This window comes from Papaver somniferum, chromosome 8 (assembly GCF_003573695.1).
Source record: "Papaver somniferum cultivar HN1 chromosome 8, ASM357369v1, whole genome shotgun sequence".
In the NCBI taxonomy this organism is placed as follows: domain Eukaryota; kingdom Viridiplantae; phylum Streptophyta; class Magnoliopsida; order Ranunculales; family Papaveraceae; genus Papaver; species Papaver somniferum.
In genome coordinates this window covers 64675215-64682955 of record NC_039365.1, presented here as the reverse complement: position 1 = coordinate 64682955, position 7741 = coordinate 64675215, and positions in this window count along the sequence as shown.

The window sequence follows — 7741 nt, the reverse complement described above, 5'->3', positions numbered from 1 at the left end:
GGGTATGAGCTTAATCGCAGAGGGGACAACGAAATCAGAAGAGTATGGTAATTTTCTCCCAAGTCTGAAAACCCTAATTTTCTTTATAATTTAGGGTTTTTCTAGAAAACCCCAATTGATGTAATAGAACTGCTTAGGAGAGGATGAGAGTAGGGTTATGGGAAAAATTAGACCCAGAACACTAGAAAAAGGGGAAACCCTAATTGTACTGTCGATTGGAGAAATTTGGGGATTTTGATTGTAAACCCTAATTGGGTATTGGGTATAAATATGGGTGTGGGATTAGTGTTAAAGGGTATGCTGGACTAGCCAGTGTCCAGAACTTAGTTCTGTTAATTTTAGTTCAATTTTATTTCAATTTCAATTTCTGTTCATTTCTGTTTCATGTTCATTTCTGTTCAATTTTAGATTCTTTTCCTGTTTTCATATCCTGTTGATGTTTGTTCCGTTAACTGTTATCCATTGTTAACTGTTACTTTGTTCTGTTAATGTTGTTTTTCTCTTCAATTTTGTGCTGTTTCATGCACTGCTTATGTTCTGTTAAATGTTTCCAATCAATTCCTGTTAAATGTGTCCTGTTAATGTGTGTTGTTTACATGTGTTGTTCCTGTTTAGCCATCCTAAGTTGTTCCTGTTAATGTTAATCCTGTTAGTGTTTACCCTGTTAATGCTAGGCTAGAAGCCTTTGAAGCACTGAATTGATTGAGTAATGGAAGAAATCAGTGCTCATAGCAAGCTGATTATCTTGCCATTCCATTTTTGTATGCTTAGGTGCATTGTGTTGATTGAGCATTGGGAGAAATTAGTGCTCATAGCAAGCTAATTCTCTTCCCATTCTATTTGTATGCCTGTATTCTTCCCTTGGCCTTGCATTGTCACCATGTTAGTTTCACCATCTTCCCTGCCTTAGGCTAATTGCCTTTGTGTCACTTTCACTTTGTTCCATTTTGTTTTGTTTTTGTTCACTGTTTTGTTGCTGTTTAGTTTTTAGTCTGTTTAATCTTTGCTGTTTTTGCCATTCTTTTGTTCTCTGGTTTGCTTCCAATTTGGCCTAGAGCCACTGTTTACACTCCTCTTTTGCTGCTAAGCCAGAAGCCCTTGTGCTGTTGCTTTTGCCCTGTTGTTGCCTGCCCTCTGTGCCTTGTGCAGTTGCTGCTGCAGTACTGATGCTTTCCTTCCTCTTTACTTGCACTGCTTGTGCATCTACTGTGCAGTATTGCTACTGCTGATGTTGCTTCCCCTGCTGTTGCTGCAGCTGCCTTTTCCTTCCACTGCTGCTGCTGCTGCAACTGAGCCCAAGTTCAAATCAGTGAAACCAAAGGCTAAAAGCCCAGGTTTAATCCCAAAGGCCCAGATCCTTGACTGAATCCAAAGCCCAGTTCACATCAAAAGACACTGAGCCCAATTCACAGTTGAACTGTTGAGCCCAAGTTCAGTTCACTGTTAGCCCAAAGCCCAGTGCAACTCTAAAGACCAAAAGCCCATAATTTCACAGTTAATCCAAACAAACCCACTAAGCCCAATAGCAATTTAGAGCCCAAATAGCTAAACACACAAAACACTCCCAATCTCTGTGGATCGACCCGTACTTGCACGAGCTACAACCGACGACCGTGCACTTGCGGTATTACTGTAGGCCCGCGTTTTCATTGCGCTTAATTTTATACATATCTCCGGGCCCACCAAGTTTTTGGCGCCGTTGCCGGGGAACATTTTGCATTCAAATTTAATATCTTTGAGGCCTACCAAGTTTTTGGCGCCGTTGCCGGGGATTGGTGCTGTGTTTTTCTTGTTTTTCTTTAGCTATTTTGTATTTCATTTCATAGCATTTGCATCTGCATCTGCTTCACTTCATTTGCTGTTGGACCTGCTGTTCTGAACGTGTTTTTCCTCTGCTGGGACGCCACCAAGGAAAAGAACCAAAACCCAACTGGGTTTTTGCAACAATATCAGAGCAGCTGGGCTGTGCTAAAAAGGTAAGCCTAAACCCATTCCATTGAGAGAACCCAACCTGTGGGCTTCCAAATTTCTTTAATTGTGGGCTTGTAATAATTAACCCAATTTTTTTGGGCTTTTTATTTTTCTATTTTGGGTTTGTAATAATTTATTTGTGGGCTTGTATTTATTTTGTGTGGGCTTGTTTAAATTCTTCCATTGGACTTGTATTTTGGACTCTGGGTTTAAACCCAGCTGAGCTTATAACGATGTGGGCTTGCTTCCACTCAAGAGTGGACCTCGAAACCAAAGTTTTAAAACAAACGTCGGGCCTTAACCAACTGGGCCAAATTAAACTTTCAAAATTAAAACTTAGTGTTTGGGCGCAGCCTTCCTTCCATTCCATTAGAGGACAAACAGTGGGCTGCTCCCATTTCAAAAACCAAATTTTATTTTCTTCTTTAAAAAAAAAAAAAAAAAAAAAAAAAAAAATTTTCTTTTGCTCCCATTTTAAACCAAATCTTTTTCTTTATATCCCATCAAAACCAAATTTTCCCAAAAATCCAAACCCATTAAAACCAAATAGTGGGCTTTGTGTCTTTTCAAAATGGGCCAACCTCGTGCTCTCCATGAATACATGTATCCATCAATACAAATTCCATTATCATGTATTGTATTACCTCAAACCAATAACCCTTTTAAAATAAATGCAAGCATGATACAAATACTTCCTATATTTCGAGGGTTCGATTCTGAGAACCCCTATACTCATGTAAGAGAGTTTGAACAAATTTGTCGGACTATGCAACCTGATCATGTCCGAAGACTCTCTGAAATTGCGTTTGTTTACATTTTCTTTAAAGGAAAGGGCCAAAACATGGTTTTACGGTTTGAGACCACAATCAATCACCACTTGGGAACAACTCACTAATCAATTTTTCCAAAAAATTTTCCACATCATAGGACCATCGCTATTCGTCAAAGTATCAATTGTTTTGTCCAATTGGATGAGGAAACTGTTTTTCACTATTTTGAACGTTTTAATGATTTGTTGAGTGAATGTCCGCACCATGGAATTGAGAAGTGGAGACTTGTCGTCATCCTCTATGAGGGACTAGACTTTAAATCTCGAACCATGGTTGAGTCTATGTGTAATGGTGAGTTTATTGATAAATCTGTGGATGATGCATGGAATTTTTTAGCCGAGATTGCAGAGAAAACCCATCAATGGGAATCCGTTAGGGAAACAGGAACAACACCACATGATATGAGTCACCCTCATGAATTAGAGTTTTATTCTTGTAATAGCTCCGACCTTAGGATTGAAAATTATCCTAGATTGCAAAATGCCTATCATGATGATGATGATGATTATGATGTTATGTTAGAAGAACATGTCTATACTGAAAATGTTATGGAACCTTTGGGTTCAAATACATTAGGCTTCTCTGCCCCGACCTTAATGCATGATATTTCTTCTAGTATTCCATGTGATGTTTCCCCTGATGTGCCGATACACGAAATAAATCTGTTGATGATGTTGATAATTCTGATTGTGATCTTGCCAATGATTGATGATTGTGAGCATGATGTGACATGTGTAGATGCGTTAGAAGATTTTGATTTGATTGATAATGATATGCCTATTCTTCTACCTAAGTCACAATCTGATGGCCTTCCACCCAACCTAGATTTGGTTTGTACAAAAATTTTAAACCAATTTTCTGAAAATTCCTAATCTAGGATTGGAACTGTGTGCTCCCAAGTCCTCTTGGACTATTTTGCTTCAAAATATAACACTTTTAAAGAGCCACAGTTGGAAATTGCATGTTTGCCCATCCCGAAAACAGTCCATTATGAGTTAGACCTTTTGAATCCTGAACCCTTAAAATTAAAAGATTTTGTGCTTAAAAGTAAACCTGTTGAAAATTTGGTTTAGGGGTGATTCATTCGGTTTTTCACTCTCACTCCCATTTAAGTCCAATTTTAGTGTTTTGAAACTTTCTATGTCTCTACACTTTTTCTTTTGGGTTGATCCTCAACTCTTTAGACTTTTAGTGTATGGTGAATTTTTTTGTATATAATCCAGTAGATAAAATTTTAAAAACCCTTTTGTTCCTTTTGTATATATTTTGCTAATCCAATATGATCTCGGCTGAAATATGTTGGATTTTTGCCTTGAATAACGGAGTTTTAATTCTGCTTTCGCCGAAATCGGGTATTCTCTCTCCTTTTACTCTACTCAGCATGTCCCTTTCCATATGTTGCATTTTAATTCTTTCCATATTTTGAAACATTGAGGACAATGTTTAGTTTAGGTTTGGGGGTATAGAGTAGATACCATGATAATTGCCATAATTAAAAACGAACTCCTTCTTCTTTTTGAAAAAAATTGAAAAATTCCAAAAAAAATTAAAAAATCAAAATTCAAAAAAAAATTAAAAAAAATTAAAAATAAAAAATCATAAAAATGGAGCTCATTTACCTTGAAATGTTGACTCTTGTGCAAATATGTATTTTTATTAGGAGTCTTAGTCTAGATATTTAGGCACCCTGATTCTAGCACAATTCACATAGTGATAAGAAATTTGCACGCGCACGATCTATCAATACATGTATGGCCTCGATCTTCAAGGTGTTTGATATGAAGTTACGATTGCCAATCACTTTAGAATACTGAACGAAACTTGACTAGCTTGTTCTTTGGTTGGTTGGGATAGAAGGTGGAGGTTACATTAAGAAAGACAACCATCGAATTTAACTGGGTGCATCAAAAAGGGCTACCTCTTGCAAAGTGTCATGTAATCTTTTGTTTCCTTTTGTAATTATATCAAAAGTGTTTCCTTCTTCCAAAAAAAAAAAAAAAAAAAAAAAAAAAAAAAAAAAAAAAAAAAAAAAAAAAAAAAAAAAAAAAAAAAAAAAAAAAAAAAAAAAAAAAAAAAAAAAAAAAAAAAAAAAAAAAAAAAAAAAAAAAAAAAACGATGTATATATTCAGAAAAAAATATCAGAAAAATACAAAAAAATCAAGTATTTATCAATTCCATCATCTCTTGTTCCAAAAATAAAAAGAGAATAGTCAATGTAAATAAGAGTCATGTAAATAGTCATCTTTTGTTGTTTCGTTGTAATAAGCAAGGAGGGTGTATGCCATTGATGTACAACGCGAGAAATTGTGAAATACCTCCAACTCATTCACAATTCTCGTAAAGTCCGGACAGCTAGTTAGATTTCGACCTCAGTTCTTAGCCTGAGAAACTATCTCTTGGTGATTAGTAGTCATGACTTCAGATCTTTCTTTACACATGTGTAGATACACTTTACACTCTTATCACATGTCTTTTTTTGTTATCAGTGCTAGGATTGTGCCTTCGATAGCTAGATTGACATCTCCATTTTGCTGTGAGCTTAAACTGTTTTGCACATGTCACATTTGATGGAATATGAGCTTATATTTTGACCTAGAACTTTGTAGGTACGTTCTAAGCAAACCTTCACGAGACTTCAACTCGTCCACTAGGGACACTTAGTGGTTTAAAAGGCTTAGTGCATACGCTAAATGCATTCGAGAGACCAGCGACAGTGGTATAGTTAGGATTTCCTTAGTTTTGTTTTACTTGAGGACAAGTAAAATTCAGGTTTGGGGGTATTTGATGAGTGCCAAATATTGTATATATTTATCCCTTTTTGTTGGCATTTAACTCATCTTTTATGCATTAATTCTACATTTTATCCCATATTCTGTATTTTCATTGTTTTCAAGAATAAATATTTTTATTAATTAATTTTGCATTTTTAGGTAATAAATAAAGTTCGGATGAGTCGCGGAGCGAAAAGAGCAGAAAAGTAGTGAAAAGCCGGGAGAAATCACGCAAGGAAGCCGCGAAGAATGGTGCGCACAACCTCATTTTCTACACACAAAAACGCCTCCGTTCTCAGCCATCAGATCAGTTCTCATAAGCATCCGACGGTCGCTCCTTCATAGAGCATCAAAATATGAAGTCTCTGCCAAGCACCACAGCGCTGAAATTCCAAGCCTTCAGATTAGATGGTAGTTGAATCCAACGGTTGCTCCCTTGCTGTTCATCGAAGTTTGATATCTCCGCCTTACACTACAGTACCTAACTCCATCAAGTACCGTTCGTTTCGTTGTATCCATTCATCCGACGGTCGCTCCTCGCTTGCCTCCGCATCACCGTCCGATCTACCTACCAGCTCCACATCTCACGGCTTAGTCTTGCTGAACATCAAAAATCGATGAAGCCGACACACACTGGAGCACCCGAACCCTACCACCTAACCAAACACCCCCCTTCTTCCCAAAACAGTCGAGCACCTCTTCCTTCCCCTCTGCAGCTCTGCAAACACCATGTCCTGCCACCACCAGAACACCACCTGCTCCGCCACCAACCCTCTGTCACCACCAACTCTCCACTGTCACTACCAAATACCACATCATCACAACCACCCTATCTCTCTACCTATCTATTCCATCAAGCTCTCCCCTATTCTAATCCCTAGGTAAGAGACTGATGAGATAGATCGAGCTAGAGAAGCTAGAAAAGGCATGGGAATGAAGCTACAATGTCAGTGGAAGCATGGGTATGAGCTTAATCGCAGAGGGGACAACGAAATCAGAAGAGTATGGTAATTTTCTCCCAAGTCTGAAAACCCTAATTTTCTTTATAATTTAGGGTTTTTCTAGAAAACCCCAATTGATGTAATAGAACTGCTTAGGAGAGGATGAGAGTAGGGTTATGGGAAAAATTAGACCCAGAACACTAGAAAAAGGGGAAACCCTAATTGTATTGTCGATTGGAGAAATTTGGGGATTTTGATTGTAAACCCTAATTGGGTATTGGGTATAAATATGGGTGTGGGATTAGTGTTAAAGGGTATGCTGGACTAGCCAGTGTCCAGAACTTAGTTCTGTTAATTTTAGTTCAATTTTATTTCAATTTCAATTTCTGTTCATTTCTGTTCATGTTCATTTCTGTTCAATTTTAGATTCTTTTCCTGTTTTCATATCCTGTTGATGTTTGTTCCGTTAACTGTTATCCATTGTTAACTGTTACTTTGTTCTGTTAATGTTGTTTTTCTCTTCAATTTTGTGCTGTTTCATGCACTGCTTATGTTCTGTTAAATGTTTCCAATCAATTCCTGTTAAATGTGTCCTGTTAATGTGTGTTGTTTACATGTGTTGTTCCTGTTTAGCCATCCTAAGTTGTTCCTGTTAATGTTAATCCTGTTAGTGTTTACCCTGTTAATGCTAGGCTAGAAGCCTTTGAAGCACTGAATTGATTGAGTAATGGAAGAAATCAGTGCTCATAGCAAGCTGATTATCTTGCCATTCCATTTTTGTATGCTTAGGTGCATTGTGTTGATTGAGCATTGGGAGAAATTAGTGCTCATAGCAAGCTAATTCTCTTCTCATTCTATTTGTATGCCTGTATTCTTCCCTTGGCCTTGCATTGTCACCATGTTAGTTTCACCATCTTCCCTGCCTTAGGCTAATTGCCTTTGTGTCACTTTCACTTTGTTCCATTTTGTTTTGTTTTTGTTCACTGTTTTGTTGCTGTTTAGTTTTTAGTCTGTTTAATCTTTACTGTTTTTGCCATTCTTTTGTTCTCTGGTTTGCTTCCAATTTGGCCTAGAGCCACTGTTTACACTCCTCTTTTGCTGCTAAGCCAGAAGCCCTTGTGCTGTTGCTTTTGCCCTGTTGTTGCCTGCCCTATGTGCCTTGTGCAGTTGCTGCTGCAGTACTGCTGCAGTACTGCTGCTTTCCTTCCTCTTTACTTGCACTGCTTGT